The sequence below is a fragment of the Balaenoptera ricei genome, chromosome X (assembly GCF_028023285.1).
Source record: "Balaenoptera ricei isolate mBalRic1 chromosome X, mBalRic1.hap2, whole genome shotgun sequence".
In the NCBI taxonomy this organism is placed as follows: domain Eukaryota; kingdom Metazoa; phylum Chordata; class Mammalia; order Artiodactyla; family Balaenopteridae; genus Balaenoptera; species Balaenoptera ricei.
Genome location: NC_082660.1, coordinates 7373922 through 7391980, shown reverse-complemented (window position 1 = coordinate 7391980; position 18059 = coordinate 7373922). Strand labels below are relative to the sequence as shown.

General features: G+C 46.3%; 1 protein-coding gene across 3 annotated transcripts in view; it reads right to left on the bottom strand.

Moving 5' to 3' along the window:
- The window catches only part of SHROOM2 (shroom family member 2), a 140183-nt gene that overhangs the window by 19770 nt on the left and 102354 nt on the right, over positions 1 to 18059 (bottom strand). The window lies entirely within an intron of this gene.

Here is an 18059-nt window from a genome sequence, read left to right as displayed (position 1 = left end):
CGCTGACACACTTCCTTCCGACCTGACTGAATAATAAAATGAGCCTCTGATTGACCCTTCCATTCATAGGCAGAGCTGTTCTCCGTTAAGACACACTCAGAGCTGTTAAAGGAGACCCTAAGGAGGGCAGCAATCAGAGACCCGGCAGGTAGAGCACAAGTGCCAGTAAGAGATGTAACCTACTGCCTAACAAGTGGGAATAGAAGACCTCCTCCCCACACACCCCGGCAACCCCTTGGGGCCCTGGAGGTGTGTCCTCCCGGGACATGATACCAGGCCTGGGCATTACAGATGTCCCAACCCCATCCAGGCAGCTGCACTCAGACTCAACTGCTCGTTGCATGTCTCTCTTGCTATGTCCTCAGGAGAAAGGTCCCTTCCAGGTTCAATGGCTGGTCGAGAGTAGACCATGGACCACCCCCAACTCCCCTCCCTTCCCCCATCAGCCAGCTGGGGCCACACTCCCCACTGGCACTACCTCAAGCCCAGAGACAGCAGCTGGAAGGGCTCAGCATCTGGAAGAGGACAGAAGAGAGCCAGACCTGCTGGGACCCCAAAAGGGGGCAGGTTTGTTCTCTGCTTCCAAATTAAGACAATATTAACCCAGCTCGGGGAAGTTAGGTGTTGTTTATTTTTATTTTTTTATCTGTATTAGGAACACATTGATAAAAGAAATGCTAACTTATTGAGGTCTGGGGAAGTCATTCCGGCTTATACATGAGTTAACTTGAATTCTATGCTAACTTAAACAGCCTGTTTGTAGCCTAGCAAACATACACTGTACATTTGCATTAGTTATTAAAGAAAAGGGCTCACTGACCACAAGTAAAGAATGTCCATGTTAAAAATAAAGATTAAATGCCTCCGTTCCTGGAACGCCAATGCTGGCGCTCCTTCAGTGCTAAGACTCCCTTCCCAGGTGCCAAGGCCACACTGACTCGCTGGGTACGTGGTGGTCTGTTTTGAAACTCTGAAGCAATGTATTCCTGACTTGTTTAACGTTCTTTGTTTTGACAAGACATAAAGCTGTGCCGAACACCATGCTTCTTGGCAGCAGTTCCTCAGAGTAATCTGGGAAGCAGGCTTCTCTGGGCTGTAGTCCTCAGTTTGGCTCAGATAAACCTCTTTTCTATTCCTGTTATAGATTGTTGATTGATTATTTTCGTGGACAACATTAAACTAGAAGTTATCAAAATAACCCAAACAATGCAATGGAAGGTTTAGAGAACAATACACAGCAGCTGTCAGGTTACAACAGACAGAATGGCATTTAGACGTCATCAAGTGGACAACAGCGGGAGAAGTAGGACTCACAGCTCAGAGGCCCTGTCGCCCACGACTTCACCTGGCCTGCTGTGGAAACGCAAACCTCGCGCCTCCCTTCCATTGAAGCCACACTGCCTCTAAAGACAGTAAAACCTAATTCATGACAATTCATGAACGCCTCCCCAATCTTTCACTTCAAAGAGTTGAGGAACACTTGAACGTTTTTTTCTTACTATAAAATTCTTGAACTCTAGCATCCACAGACGCACACGAAAGCACCTGGTACCTATTATTTAATAAATAGCCACCACCTCATTAAAACGGAGAATTGAATCAGCTACAATTTATTGCTAAAATCTAAGCGACTTTGGCCATCTGGGTTCATATTTAATATGTTAATTTAAAAAGAGCTCTAGGGACTTCCCTGGTGGCGCAGTGGTTAAGAATCCGCCTGCCAGATGACATGATACTATACATAGAGAATCCTAAAGATGCTACCAGAAAACTCCTAGAGCTAATCAATGAATTTGGTAAAGTAGCAGGATACAAAATTAATGCACAGAAATCTCTTGCATTTCTATACACTAATGACGAAAAATCTGAAAGTGAAATTAAGAAAACACTCCCGTTTACCATTGCAACAAAAAGAATAAAATATCTAGGAATAAACCTACCTAAGGAGACAAAAGACCTGTATGCAGAAAATTATAAGACACTGATGAAAGAAATTAAAGATGATACAAATAGATGGAGAGATATACCATGTTCCTGGATTGGAAGAATCAACATTGTGAAAATGACTCTACTACCCAAAGCAATCTACAGATTCAATGCAATCCCTATCAAACTACCACTGGCATTTTTCACAGAACTAGAACAAAAAATTTCACAATTTGTATGGAAACACAAAAGACCCCGAATAGCCAAAGCAATCTTGAGAACGAAAAATGGAGCTGGGGGAATCAGGCTCCCTGACTTCAGACTATATTACAAAGCTTCAGTAATCAAGACAGTTTGGTACTGGCACAAAAACAGAAATATAGATCAATGGAACAGGATAGAAAGCCCAGAGATAAACCCACACACATATGGTCACCTTATCTTTGATAAAGGAGGCAAGCATATACAGTGGAGAAAAGGCAGCCTCTTCAATAAGTGGTGCTGGGAAAATTGGACAGGTACATGTAAAAGTATGAAATTAGAACACTCCGTGACACCATGCACAAAAATAAACTCAAAATGGATTAAAGACCTAAGTGTAAGACCAGACACTATCAAACTCTTAGAGGAAAACATAGGCAGAACACTCTATGACATACATCACAGCAAGATTCTTTTTGACCCAGCTCCCAGAGAAATGGAAATAAGAACACAAATAAACAAATGGGACCTAATGAAACTTAAAAGCTTTTGCACAGCAAAGGAAACCATGAACAAGACCAAAAGACAACCATCAGAATGGGAGAAAATATTTGCAAATGAAGCAACTGACAAAGGATTAATCTCCAAGATTTACAAGCAGCTCATGCAGCTCAAACAAAAAACAAAAAAACGAACAACCCAATCCAAAAATGGGCAGAAGACCTAAATAGACATTTCTCCAAAGAAGATATACAGATGGCCTACAGACACATGAAAGAATGCTCAACATCATTAATCATTAGAGAAATGCAAATCAAAACTACAATGAGATATCATCTCACACCGGTCAGAATGGCCATCATCAAAAATTCTAGAAACAATAAATGCTGGAGAGGGTGTGGAGGAAAGGGAACACTCTTGCACTGTTGGTGGGAATGTAAATTGATACAGCCACTATGGAGAACAGTATGGAGGTTCCTTAAAAAACTACAAATAGAACTACCATACGACCCAGCAATCCCACTACTGGGCATATACCCTGAGAAAACCATAGGTCAAAAAGAGTCATGTACCAAAATGTTCATTGCAGCTCTATTTACAATTGCCAGGACATGGAAGCAACCTAAATGTCCATCGACAGATGAATGGATAAAGAAGATGTGGCACATATATACAATGGAATATTACTCAGCCATAAAAAGAAATGAAATGGAGGTATTTGTAATGAGGTGGATGGAGTTAGAGTCTGTCATACAGAGTGAAGTAAGTCAGAAAGAGAAAAACAAATACAGTATACTAACACATATATACGGAATCTAAGGAAAAAAAAAAAAAAGGCCATGAAGAACCTAGTGGCAAGACGGGAATAAAGACACAGACCTACTAGAGAATGGACTTGAGGATATGGGGAGGGGGTGGGGTGAGATGTGACAGGGTAAGAGAGTGTCATGGACATACATACACTACCAAATGTAAAATAGATAACTAGTGGGAAGCATCCGCATAGCACAGGGAGATCAGCTCGGTGCTTTGTGACCACCTAGAAGGGTGGGATGGGGAGGGTGGGAGGGAGGGAGATGCAAGAGGGAAGAGAAATGGGAACATATTGTATATGTATAACTGATTCACTTTGTTATAAAGCAGAAGCTAACACACCATTGTAAGGCAATTATACTTCAATAAAGATGTTTAAAAAAAAAAAAAAAAAAAAAGAATCCGCCTGCCAATGCAGGGGACACGGGTTGGAGCTCTGGTCTGGGAAGATCCCACATGCCCCGGAGCAGCTAAGCCCCTGTGCCACAACTACTGAAGCCCGCGGGCACAACTACTGAGCCCGCGTGCCACAACTACTGAAGCCCGCGTGGCTAGAGCCCGCGCTCCACAACAAGAGAAGCCACGGCAATGAGAAGCCCGCGCACCGCAACGAAGAGTAGCCCCCCCCCCCCCACCTCGCCACAACTAGAGACAGGCTGCGTGCAGCAACAAAGACACGATGCAGCCAAAAGTAAATTAAAAAAATAAAAATAAAAGGAGACCTATTTGCAAAGTGCCTCAGACAGGACACGCTAAGATCTACCCAGAGAAGGTAGAGGTCACACGTGTAGGTCGACAGTGACTCAGAGCAAAAGACCTTCTGTCATCAGCAGGTGCCCCGGGCTCCTTCCTCTTACTAGCGCGGCAGGCTTCGCAGGACCCGAGGGCGCTCTCTAAGTGAGTGCTGCCTGGTCACTTCTCATTCGAGAAGCACAGTTAGTCCCCTGAGGTCCACCCCACATTTAACTTCAGAGCTACATCAGCATGGCAATTTCTGGGCCAAGTTTGTCCTCCACCCCTGATCTTTTCTTGACTTCCTCCCGAACTTGCAAAGTGAAAGCCATAAAAGCACTAACTGGTTCTTACTGTCCCAGCTGGTAAGAATTCAGGAAATCCAGCTCACAAAGAAAAAAGGACTAAAGATGGGAACTTGGGGTTCTACTGGGGTCATATTCCAATCTGTGTTTCTAATAGGTTCCAAGTGACTAGTTTGTACTTAATATGGATAATGTGTGTTTACGTATCACGTGTTTACGTATCATGTGTGTCGCATGTGTGTCTGTGTGGTACCTGTGTATCTGTGTCTGTGTATTTATATCCCCTTCTATTGTATTTTCACGGATAGTCAATGGTGATAGCAAGATCCAGAGGTAAACAGCCAGAAAGTACAATGAGTTAAGGACTTCGCGCGGGCGAGTAAGCAGCTAATATCTCCCTGCACACAGTCCTGGGTGGACCCAGGAGCAGGGAGTCAGCTGCGCAAAGGAGAACTGCAAAGGCAGCCGCGACGTACGGGTTGGGTTGCTCGTTCTCCTGTGGAACACGCTCAGGACCTGTTACCAAGGAGAGAGCAACTCCCAGGGCAGGGAGGACAGGCCGGCAGGTTCTCGGCGGCTGAGGATGCCAGGGACCCGCAGCCCCCTCCGGGGCTGGAGCCCAGCAGGCTGACTGGACGCTGCGAAGGACACAGGGAGGTGAAAGGTCCGCGACAGGACCGCAGAGGGAAACAGAGCTAATCGGAAGGGGGAAAAGCGGAGGAAAGGCCATGTTCAACACTGCCCGGGAGTGCAAACACCCTGCGAGAGGGCACAAACCACTGTTGACAAGCCCCAAAAAATCTAATCAAAAAAAAATTATACGTTATGTGTCAAATGCTCTTGAAATCCCGTCAACACTGCTCTGATTCACATCTCCATTTCTGATCGTGGTGTGGAGACAGCCAGCCCTGTGTCTAAGCACAGGCTGCATCCCTGAGAGGCGGCGGCTCTATTCCCAGATGCCATCTGTTCCTGACGAGCCCGTGACGTCACCGGGCCCCTCGTGTCCTCGGGTCCCGGTGTCCTGCCCCCTGCCGCCCCGTCTTCTGCACAGCTGCCTTGCTGTCACACAGGCCCGCGGCTCCGCCAGCCCTGCGGTCTCCCGGCCTCCGGGCAGCCCCTAGCACAGGGCTGGGTACTCTCTCTGATGACTGTACCGTTCACCGGTCTCCACTCTCAGCCTGGGGCTGTGAGCACCTCGACGGAGACAGGGAGCCAGGTTTTCTTCTTCAGGGCCTCGCGGGCCATCGTTAGCGACGTGCACTAGGTCACACCACGACCTGGACGTCTGTTACACGCACAAATGCATTCGTAGCTTCCGGTCCCCGGGCAGAAAGGTAAGGAGGGAAGCTGCATTTTTTCGGAGATGCAGGCAGTAGGGTTCACATGAGCTTGCATATGAACATTCCCAACATAAGCAAATGTTTTTGGATCTCTCTGGGATCACTAATTTAGCACACCTCTGTAAACAGGGTGAGCAATTATCTTCACCAAAGAAGAGAGGAAAATTCCAACTCTTTGGACAACTTAGCTCACACAGGCTGCTCCCTTCCCAAGTGCTTCTGGAATCAATGATCAGAAGAGGACACACGGCCAAGTGTGACTCGTGCCCACAGCTGTGGCTGGAGGCTGTTACCCACAACGTGCTCTGGGGCCCGAGGCGGCTGGAGAGAACTAGGCCACGCCCGACTGGGGCTCCCTCGGGCACCCACTTGCAGGCGCAGAATCACTTACTAGCTATGTGCCGTCGGGCAAGTGTCTGCGCCCCACGGAGGTTCATTCCCTCACCTCCCCGGGCGAACCACAGGCCACGTGGGGTCGCTGGGGGCGGGGGCAGAGGCAGACAAAGCCCCCGGCGTGGAAGGATCGGAGTGGGACTTCCTACCAGCCGGATGCTGCACCTGGCGCCCACCAGGAAGGGGCCGGCGTGCGGCCGCGCAGACCCCATAGCAGATCCCCGCGATACCGACACCCTGTGTACCTTCTCCCCACATCACGGCACAGCACGGGCCCCCGAGCGGGGAAGGGCATCCCAGCGGCAGCCCCCCACCCACCCCGGGGCATCTGTGGGTACGAAGGGCACCACCAGAACTCCGTGCAGTGGAACCGCCTCATTGCAACAACAGAGAGAGGGGGAGACAGAGCGAGCTTCCAGCGGATACCACCACTTAGGCTGTACACACAGCCGGCACACCGCCGAGGTCAGCCAGGGACCGGGCAGCCGGGTGCTCCGAGAAGTGTACTTGAGAACGTGCTGCAGAGCCAGGGTCCGGGGCCTGCGCTGTCCGCGGAGTGAAACTGCCTGACAGCTGGTGAGACCCGAGGGGCTGCCTTCCAACAGAGACACGCTTCCACCAACGACTTCACTCACAGTCCGAGGTTCCTAGAAACCGCACGTCTGTTGGTTGCGGGTGTGAATCACGATGATTTTGTGAAGTGTCGGACTGCTTGTTAACGATCAGGGACACTGGCGTGTTGGGATGTGTCGGACATCGCCACTCAGGTTGTCTGAGGCCGGAGGACCACCAGGCCTTAGCACAGGGCCAGGGGGCTGGGGGCACACGGGACACCCACACCATTCCATGTGCAGGTCTCCTGAAGGAGCCGCTGGTGTCGCCAGGGATCTTCCTGTCCCCCAAGGAATCACCAGCAGCCACCCATCGCCCTGGGGAACTGCAGGCTCTTCTGTCCACACAGCACCCCATACAAGCCAAATGAGGTGGGCCAAGGAGATGGGGGGCAAGACGTGGGAACCCAAGAGAGGCCGTCAACCAGCTGACCAACCAATCCATTCATCAATGGACAGAAACACATGAGAGTCACTTCAAACAGCACGGATGCTCTGGGACGACGGCATTACCTCTCTCTCCCGGGAAACACCAGTTTTCCTTGGCATTTCCCACACGGGGAGCCCCCAAAGGGCACGGGCTGTCCGACTGTCCTTCTCTCTCAGTTTCCAGGCACACAAACAACACTGACCAAATGAATGCACAGATATGCTAGTGAGGATGGAGGAGAGGGCCGTGTCCACAAGTTCACCTCCCAGTGCGTATCCTGTAGGACCACCTTCGGGGAGGACAGTAGCCTGAATCATCCTTCACTTACTCATTTTTTTTTTTTTCTTTTTTTTTGGCTGCACCGCGCAGCTTGTAGGATCTTAGTTCCCCGACCAGGGATTGAACGCCGGCCCTCGGCAGTGAGAGCGCGGAGTCCTAACCACTGGACCACCGGGGAATTCCCCAGTCATTTCTTTACTGCAACCTCTCCAGGGACGCTTCCTCTGCACCAGCCCCCAAACAGGCTCTCCCTTCCGTGATTCTAATGCCATGTGGGGAAAGCAATTACTTTACAAAATCAGATGAAATGTTATTCCTTCCGTGTCTTAACAGATGGATAAAAAGGTTTGCTGCTTCCTTTGGGTTTTATTTTTGCTTGCAGGAACTTGGATGGTAAGAGGAATGAACTCGAATTAGAGAGACTGATGTCATTTGTGGTTAAGTGGGGAAGAACAGATGAAAAGACGCCACTCACAGATGATCCAAAACCAAATACGTAAAGGCACTGATTTCTTGAGGGGCTGGTGTCCAGTAACAGAGAACACCTGGATTCAGAGATTATCATCTGGGACAGCCCCTCAAGTATCCAACGCTACGTTTTCAGAACATGTTTCAAGAATCTATTCCAAGCCTTTCTTACTTCTGTCGCTAGAGACCTTCATTCTTGGTCCCAAGATGTGACCCTTGGAAGTTTTGTTTTTGTTTTGACAGAAATCAGGCAAATCCCCTCTGCCTATCAAAGCTCCAGACCAGTTTCTGTTGCAAAATTATTTTTCAGAAGAATAGAATCATAGCACCATAGACTAACGGAATAAAAATGCTATTTTCATGTGCTTTTTAAGCCAAGTTTTCTTCTGGCTTTCTCTTACTTGCTCTGCTAAAAACATACATTACACCCAGTCTTTTGGGCAAGCCTGACACCGATCTGAAATTTTCTTACAACTGGCCAAACTGACTGGATTAAGATTTCTGGAGAGGCGGGGCTGGCCATCAACAACGCTGGGCCACCTGTCATAGATGACAATTTGCGTGTGTGCTGTAAGTTGACTAGGCGATCAGGCAGGGCACGATCTGCCTTGTGAAGCTGGAGGACAGAAGAGGGTCCTCAGGGATCCACAGTGACCTCACATTCCCAGTGCGGATCTGCTACCTCTTCAGATGGGCGCTCAGATCCCTCGGCTCAGCTGCACACAAAGGCAGCCAAGCCGGTCCCACACACTCAGCACGGGTCAACCAGCAGCTGACCAGAAGACACCTGAAGCACGGAACAAAACGCAAACCACAGGCAGGAGAGACACTCAAAAGAAGCTCCATCTGCCTTTGACCCCACAGCCCCTGCTGCGTCCCTAGGAAACTACTGTATCCTGTTTGATAGTAGACCAGGCTGTCTAGAGAGCTAAGTGGATACATTAAAAAGTATCCCAAACCCACAGAAAAGAACAGAGGAAACTGTAACAAACATCAGAGGCTTTACTACCCTCCCAGGAATAAAGTTACCCTTTCCCTACTTGTTTCCAAAGTTTCCAAAAAGAAAAAAAATAGAATGCTGCAGATACACAACCCCTTGCCCTTCCCTCCCACCCAGAACCACCCCTGCCCTTACTGCGGAGAGACAGGCAACGTTTTTACTTTTATTTTTTGGTTTTAAAGCAAGCTGTCTATCTATCTATCTATCTATCTGTCTATCTGTCTGTCTGTCTGTCCATTCATGGCTGCATTGGGTCTTCGTTGCCGCATGCGGGCTTTCTTGAGTTGCGGTGAGCGGCGGCTACTCTTCGTTGCGGTGCACGGACTTCTCATTGCAGTGGCTTCTCTTGTGGTGGAGCACGGGCTCTAGGCACATGGGCTTCAGTAGTTGTGGCACGTGGGCTCAACAGTTGTGGCTCCTGGGCTCTAGAGCACAGGCTCAGTAGTTGTGGCCCACGGGCTTCGTGTCTCCGCGGCATGTGGGATCTTCCCGGACCAGGGATCGAACCCATGTCCCCTGCGTTGGCAGGCGGATTCTGAAACCACTGCGCCACCAGGGAAGTCCTAAAGCTTTTTAAGTACGAAAATTTCCACTGAATATGTGAGAGAGGATATACAGTCAATTCCCAAGTATCCGACAATTGTTTTATATTCATAGCCAATCTTATTTCTTCAAACACCACCCCCCACTCCAATTCTTGTCGAGACTATTCTGAAGAATGTAGACGATGATTTTAGACACACGAATCTAAGCTCTCCTCAAACTTACTCCATCAGAAAGCCAGGCCTGGGCAGATGGAGGTAGGGACCGGGGAGGAAATGCTTGCCTGCAAATCTGTGTCTGAGAGAACACCTCCCAGGCAATCTGGATGTCACACCAGTGTTAGGAAGCTCTGCTTTATGGGACCTCCCTTCCCAAATTCCTACTCTCTCACTTTTCTATCCACTTTGGGTATTAAAAGCTACTCCTGAAGTTTTCATCCTTGGCGTGGCATGTCTCTCCCCAACTAGATCATCATCATCTGAAAAAAAAAAACAAAAACGATGAGATACCCCTTGGTACCAAGCCTGCAGGGACCAACCCACAGTCGTCCACCAGGACAGGCTTCCCAAACCCTGGCCCAGGGGATTGGGCGCTTGGGCTGTAGTTTGCTGAGCCCTCGTCTAGAAATCAAGGAAGACAGTAATTTTTGCAAAATGCAAACTTATGTAAGTGCTCATTTTGATAAGCACTCTGCAGGCGAGGACAAGAATGCTAGGGAAGGGATTTCATTTACATGGGGGAGGATCTGGGGAGTTTTTTTAAAACAACGATTTTAATTACTTTTCTGCGCCCCTCCCCCTTTTTGAGCTGCTAGTAGGAGCAATGGTCCCTCGTGACCGTCCACCTGTGAACCAAGGGCACCTCCACAAACTGTCATTCAAAGTCGTGACAGTCCACAAAAAAGGGTGGGGGGAGGATTCTGTGGTGGTCCAGGGGTTAGGAATCTGCACTTTCACTGCCACGGCCCCAGGTTCAATCCCTAGTCGGGGAACTAAGATGCTGCAAGCTGCACAGAGCAGCCAAAAAAAAAAAAAAAAAAAAACAAAACCAAAAAAACAAAGTCCTAAGAGTTAGAAGAAAAATCAGGTCTGGTCAGGTCTGGACAGTCACCATGATAAATATTATTTTATTATGGCAGACATTTACCTTAGTAACAGTTTTAGGAACATCTAAGTTGTGTCATTTTTATTTAGCTTGTGTCATTTTTATTAAGTGTGATCTACGGTTGACGAAAACGTAAAAGCTAGAAATGTTAGGGCATAGGTAACAAGCAACGTATGAATTTGGGTTCACCTTAATTCTTGTCCCTTACAGGTACATGCTCTTCTGAGCCACTTCACTGTTTTAAAAATGCACGTTTGAATTCCTAGACAGGTAGCTATGGATGTAGGAGGTTTTCACATTCCATAACATTTCCACTTCCATTTTTCTCCACAGCCCATCCCAATTTTATCAAGGTATCAATTACATACCATAAAATTCACTGATTCAAGGTGTACCGTTGGACAAGTTTGGGTAAATGTGCAGGGCTGTGCATTCACCACCACGACCAAGCCTAAATACAATTCCACTGCCTAAGAAAGTTTCCTTTCACTCTATGGTGGTCACTGCCTGAAATCCTTGTAAATTACTCAGCACTCTTGTCTGCAAAGATGGCCGACTGTCTGCAGCAGATGTGAAGGATTCAAACTGCAAGTGAAACCCTATTGCAGTTATAATGGGGAAACGCCCCATTTCAACACATTAGAGGGTGAATCCATGTACAACATGCACAAGTTACATTTTCTGAAAGCAAAGCCATCTCACGGGAACTTTTCCGGAATGTTCAAGTGTCCTGTGTGATAGATGACCGGTGACGGGCATGTCCAATCCTCCTCTCTCCTCTACTTCTTCAATTTTACGGACACGCACACATCTTAATTATAGTTAAGCATGGAAGGCAGATATGCTTATTTCTCTCCCCCTAAAATTTCCCGCCCTCCCACCCAAATCAAGGCCAGCCTGCACGCTTTGATCTTCCAGGTTCCCTCCCGTCCACCCCAAACCACCTGCCACTCCCCAGTCACCTCCGTTCCTGCACATACACTTAGGACAAAGGCCCTTCCCTGCCCCACACAGTTGGGGCTCCCTTTTCTCCGCTTTGATTCACAGAGGCTGCCCCATGGACACCGTTCCTATTCTTTAAGATCCAAATGAAGGGCAACCTTTTTTCGATCAAGCGTTTCCCCGGCCTATTGCCAAAGATAAGCCTTTCTTCTCGTGAACCCCCATAAGTATTTAATCTCTATGGGTTTGTCCCTAAACTGGACTTGATGTATCTGTATTATTTTAATTTAATATCACTTCTCTTGGCTAGACTGACAGCACCCACTTCTGTCTCGTCTACCCTGTGTGTCCCGGGTCCTAACAGTGCCTGGCACAAAGCAGGTTTCAGCAAGGGCCCAGTGAGGTAACAGGAAGGGGGGGGGGGGGGGAGAAGAAGGGGGAGGAAGGGAGGGAGGGGGGAGGAAGAGAGAGAGGGAAGAGGGAGGAAGGGGGGAGGGAGAGAGGGAGGAGGGAGGAAGGGGGAGGGAGGGAGGAGGGAGGAAGGGGGGAGGGAGGGGGAGGGGGAGGGAGGGAAGGAGGGAGGGAAGGTACGGGACTGGAAAGCAAAGCAGGCCGACTGATTCTCTTGGGCCTTCTGACTACCCTACATCACAGCCATTTACACTTATGTTATGGACTGAATGTTTGTGTCCCCTGAAAATTCATGTTAAATCTTAACCCCCAACGTGATGGTATTACATGGCTGGGAAATGATTAGGTTGTAAGGGTGGAGCCCTCATGAGTGGCATTAGTGCCCGTATAAGAAGAGACACAAGAGACCTTGCTCCCCACCACGCCCCTGCTCTCCACCATGTGAGGACACAGCAAGACGACGGCTGTCTGCCCACCAGGAAAGGGGTCTCACCAAGAACTGAATTGGCCAGCACCTTGATCTTGGACTGTGAGAGATAAATGACCACTGCTGAAGTCACCTGGTCTGTGGTAATTTGTAATGTATTATTTTCCATTACAGTAGAGGGTAAGCTCCTTCAAGGGAGGTTCTCTGTCTACCTGATACGACTCTGCAGGCTCCAGGGCACCTAAACACACGAATACGATCGGTAACCTGTAAGATAATGTACGATGTCACCCGAAGACCTGTCCACTGAGAATGCAGTTCTTCTTCTGATCTGGACACCAACCCACACCCTTAGGAGTCCAGCGTGTTGGAGCTGACAGGCCTGGGAGAGGACTCACGTTGCCCCCTCATCTTCCCTGAGAGGCGGGCAGCCCCGGCTCCACCTCCGCTTGTGACCATCACGCTGCCCCAGCTGCTACAGAAACGGGCCCAACGGGCAGATTCAATTACGGTGACTTGCTCATTAAGGGCAATTTGAACTAACTCGATTTTTCCATAAAACAATGACCATTACAAAAATATTAACTGATTATTGAGAAGCCCTTGGCTCTTTTGAATCTGTTTATAGTTCTACGACATCTATTTATCTTATTTCAACATACTTACACTCTCAATGATCAAATGTTTTAAGGTGGCTTACCAGACAAAAACACAACAGGAGCATTAAAATGAACATAGAAACATCCCAACAAGAAATAATATCTTTTAAAAAAGTGGAAAGGCATAAGGGTAGAAAAGCACCACAAAGAGGCATGTCATTAGGGTATATGTGCCTCAAATGTGACCCTGAGGTTCCTGTCAACCGGAGCAAAAAGGGAGGGAGGGTGAGTGGGGGTTATTGGGAAAGAGGGCATGTCTCTATTCTCTGGGGGAGACAAATCTAGTACCAACCTCCACCTAGAGAGCTCCACACACCCGAGAAAGCACAGCATGCCCGCCTCACTGATGCCACGAGCCTAAGTGACCCGCCCGATCCCCTGAGCGAGGACTGCAGCCGCCCATCTTTTGACTCCTGCTTCCACGCTGCACCACCACACTAGACGCTCATCAAACCCGCGGGTTCTGCTCCCAAGCAGTTTTATCTTCTCTGCAAAGCACTGCAGAGTATTTCAGATGGCGGTCTACGCCTCACAGGGAATTCAGCCCACAGAGCCCCGGGTGGACACCCTTTCTGCAAACACTGAGTGGAGTGCACAGCCACCAGGAGCCAGCGGCCACCAGAATACAAACAGACTGCACAAAGCCACCTGGCAAGGGTGATGATGTGACAGTAAAGCCACCTGGCAAGGGTGATGACGTGACAGCTAAAAACACTCGTATGGTTTAAAAAAAATCTAACCACACCAGTCAGAATGGCCATCACGGCTCCCTGACTTCAGCCTATACTACAAAGCTACAGTAATCAAGACAGTATGGTACTGGCACAAAAAACAGAAACACAGATCAATGGAACAGGATAGAAAGCCCAGAGATAAACACACGCACCTATGCTCACCTAATCTATGACAAAGGAGGCAAGAATATACAATGGAGAAAAGACAGCCTCTTCAATAAGTGGTGCTGGGAAAACTGGACAGCTACATGTAAAAGAATGAAATTAGAACACTCCCTAACACCATACACAAACATAAACTCCAAATGGATTAAAGACCAGACACTATGAAACTCTTAGAGGAAAACACAGGAAGAATACTCTTTGACAGAAATCACAGCAAGATCTTTTTTGACCCACCTCCTAGAGTAATGAAAATAAAAACAAAAGTAAACAAATGGGACCTAATGAAACTTTAAAGCTTTTGCACAGCAAAGGAAACCAGAAACAAAACGAAAAGACAACCCACGGAATGGGTTTGCAAACAAAGTGACCAACAACCCACAGAAAATATCTGCAACCCACATAAAATCTTTGCAAACAAAGTGACCGACAAGGGATTAATCTCCAAAATATACAAACAGCTCATGCAGTTTAATATCAAAAAAACGAACAACCCAATCAAAAAGTGGGCAGAAGACCTAAATAGACATTTCTCCAAAGAAGACATACAGATGGTCAAGAGGCACATGAAAAGATGCGCAACATCACTAATTATTAGAGAAATGCAAATAAAAACTACAATGAGGTATCACCTCACACCAGTTAGAATGGGCATCATCAGAAAATCTACAAACAACAAATGCTGGAGAGGGTGTGGAGAAAAGGGAGCCCTCTTGCACTATTGGTGGGAATGCAAATTGATACAGCCACTATGAAGAACAGTATGGAGGTTCCTTAAAAAACTAAAAATAGAGCTACCATATGATCCAGCAATCCCACTCCTGGGCATATATCTAGAGAAAACCATAATTCGAAAAGATACACGCACCCCAATGTTCACTGCAGCACTCTTTACAACAGCCAGGTCATGGAAGCAATCTAAATGCCCACTGACAGATGAATGGATAAAGAAGATGTGGTACATATATACAATGGAATATTACTCAGCCATAAAAAGGAATGAAATTGGGTCATTTGTAGAGATGTGGATGGACCTAGAGACTGTCATACAGAGTGAAGTAAGTCAGAAAAAGAAAAACAAATATCGTATATTAACGCATATATTTGGAATCTATAAAAATGGTACAGATGAACCTATTTGCAAAGCAGAAATCGGGACACAGAAGTAGAGAACAAATGTATGGACACCAAGGGGGGGAAGGGGAGGTGGGATGAATTGGGAGATTGGGATTGACATATATACAGTACTATGTATAAAATAGATAACTAATGAGAACCTGCTGTATAGCACAGGGAACTCTACTCAGTGCTCTGTGGTGACCTAAATGGGAAGGAAATACAAAAAAGAGGGGATATATGTACACATATAGCTGATTTACTTTGCTGTACAACAGAAACTAACACAACATTGTAAAGCACCTATACCCCAATTAAGGGGAAAAAAAACCCCAAACACTTGTACGGTTTGGAAAAAAAAACAACTAACCACACCAGTCAGAATGGCCGTCATCAAAAAGTCTACAAATAATAAATGCTGCAGAGGGTGTGGAGAAAAGGGAATCCTCCTACACTGTTGGTGGGAATGTAACTTGGTGCAGCCACTACGGAGAACAGTGTGGAGGTTCCTTAAAAAATTAAAAATACAGCTACTGGGAATTCCCTGGCGGTCCAGTGGTTAGGATTCTGCGCTTCCACTGCAGGTGGCCCAGGTTCAATCCCTGGTCGGGGAACTAAGATCCTGCAAGCCATGCAGCATGGCCGAAACAAACAAACAAAAAAAGAGCTACCATACGATCCAGCAATCCCACTCCTGGGCATATGTGCAGAAAAGAGGAAAACTCTAATTCGAAAAGACACATGCACCCCAGCGTTCACAGCAGCATTATTTACAATAGCCAAGGCATGGAAGCAACCTAAATGTCCATCGACAAATAAATGGATAAAGAAGATGTGGGGTATACATATACACTGGAATATTATTCAGCCATAAATAAGAATGAAATATTGCCATTTGCAGCAACATGGATGGACCTAGAGATTATCATACTGAGTAAGTGAGACAGAGAAAGACAAATACCATATGATATCTCTTACCTGTGGAATCTAAAAAATGATACAAATGAACTTACTTACAAAACAGAAACAGACTCACAGCCATAGAAAACAAACTGATGGTTACCAAAGGGGAAAGGAGGGGAGGAATAAATTAGGAGTTTGGGATTAACATAAACACACTACTATAAATAAAATAGACAAACAACAAGGACCTACTGTATGTACAGCACAGGGAACTATATTCAATATCTTGTAATAACCTATAATGGAAAAGAATCTGAAAAAGAATGCATATACATGTATAACTGAATCACTTTGCTGTACACCTAAAACACTGTAAATCAACTATACTTCAATTAAAAAAAAAAATCTAACCCTAACCAACCATCACTGTTTGAAAAGCACACAACACACCTCGGGCATCTATTTGCAACGTAAAGAACGATGATCAAGGAAGGCCCCACTGTCAGCAGGAAGACACAGAAGATGTGAACAGTAATGCACACAAGAAAAAATACAAACGGTTAGATAACAACACACAAAGAAGTTCAACTTTACTAGTCACCGAGGAAATGCTGGTTAAAAATGAAATAGTTTTGCCTACCAAGTCACAGAATTTTAAAAATGTCTAACGTGGACAAGGGTTCGTGAGAAGCAGGGCTGGCCTAGGCTGTTGGTGGTGGGCTATGAGAGGGACCCACCTTACGGAGGGCAACTTGGGGGTATTTTCCAAAAGACTGCCTGGCAACTCCATGTCTAGAATGTTCTCCTAAGGAAATGAGCATGTAAGAGCACAAATATTTCACCACATACGTTCGCTGTGGTATCACTTCCCACTGTGAAAGACTGGGAACATCCCTAACAAGCCCATGGTGTTCCTACTGGGCCGCCGTATCTTAGAAGGCCAGGCACCACATACGTACAAGGGGAGAAAAAGCTGTTCATATACAGTACGTATAGTGTGATCACATGTGTATCAATGAACATTTGTGCTGAAAAAGGACACAAAGTAGATACAGTGGTCTCTCTGGATGGTGAGGTTGAGGGCAATTTTTAATGTCTTCATTCTGCTTTCCGGAATTTCCATATGTTTTTTAATAAAACTGTTCTACTTAGTAAAACAGATTTTTTAAAGAAGGAAATGTTATTAAAGACTATATACCACAGCCTAGAAGGCTGTAACCACAGATAAGTATAAATCCTAGCTCTCAAAAACATACATCAAGCTTATGAAATAAGGAGCCACTTTTTAATTCTGGGAAACTCTGTGGTAAAAGAGATTAAAACATTACTTAGAATAGCATAGGATCTCCGTAAATTAAGAGAAAACCATCTGCTTTAAGCGTGTCCTTTTAGCACAATGCATGTGACCCAAAATTTTGAAAATACCATCTCAGAATATTGTATGATTGTTACTCAGCTGAACCATATTTAGAAATGATTATTCAGTCAATAGGCTTCAGATATTTATTGTACATGAAAATTTACTTTATTCCTATATAAAATGTCTATAATACATATTTATGTGCGCATGTGTATATATACACATACTTGCATGCTCATGTGTATACATATACATGCAGGGGTATATACATATATCTGCAGGTGTGTGTGTATGTATACATGTTTAATACCTTCCTAGAATTTCTAGTTATTCTATTTTTTTTTTTTTGGGTTAGTTATTCTATTTTTAATGGCCTCCAAATATGTGTAAGCGCCCACTGGCTGGACTTCTTAACAAAGTCATTAAATAACACATGGTATGTAAGCCGTACCTGGGAGAACTTCGTCTGTTAGCAGCTGACTTCACCACAGAACACCTAAGTGGGTGTACTGTCAATGACACTGCCATTGCATCAAGAAACCCCTGCAGGCAGAAAAATCAAGTCTGCTGCAGAGCTCATTCTATTTATTTACATATGGATCTCAAAGATACTACACATGTGTGTGTATCTCATATATGTCTTCACTCACATGAATGTTGGTAGCAAATGAATACAACAATACAACCCACTGGCCT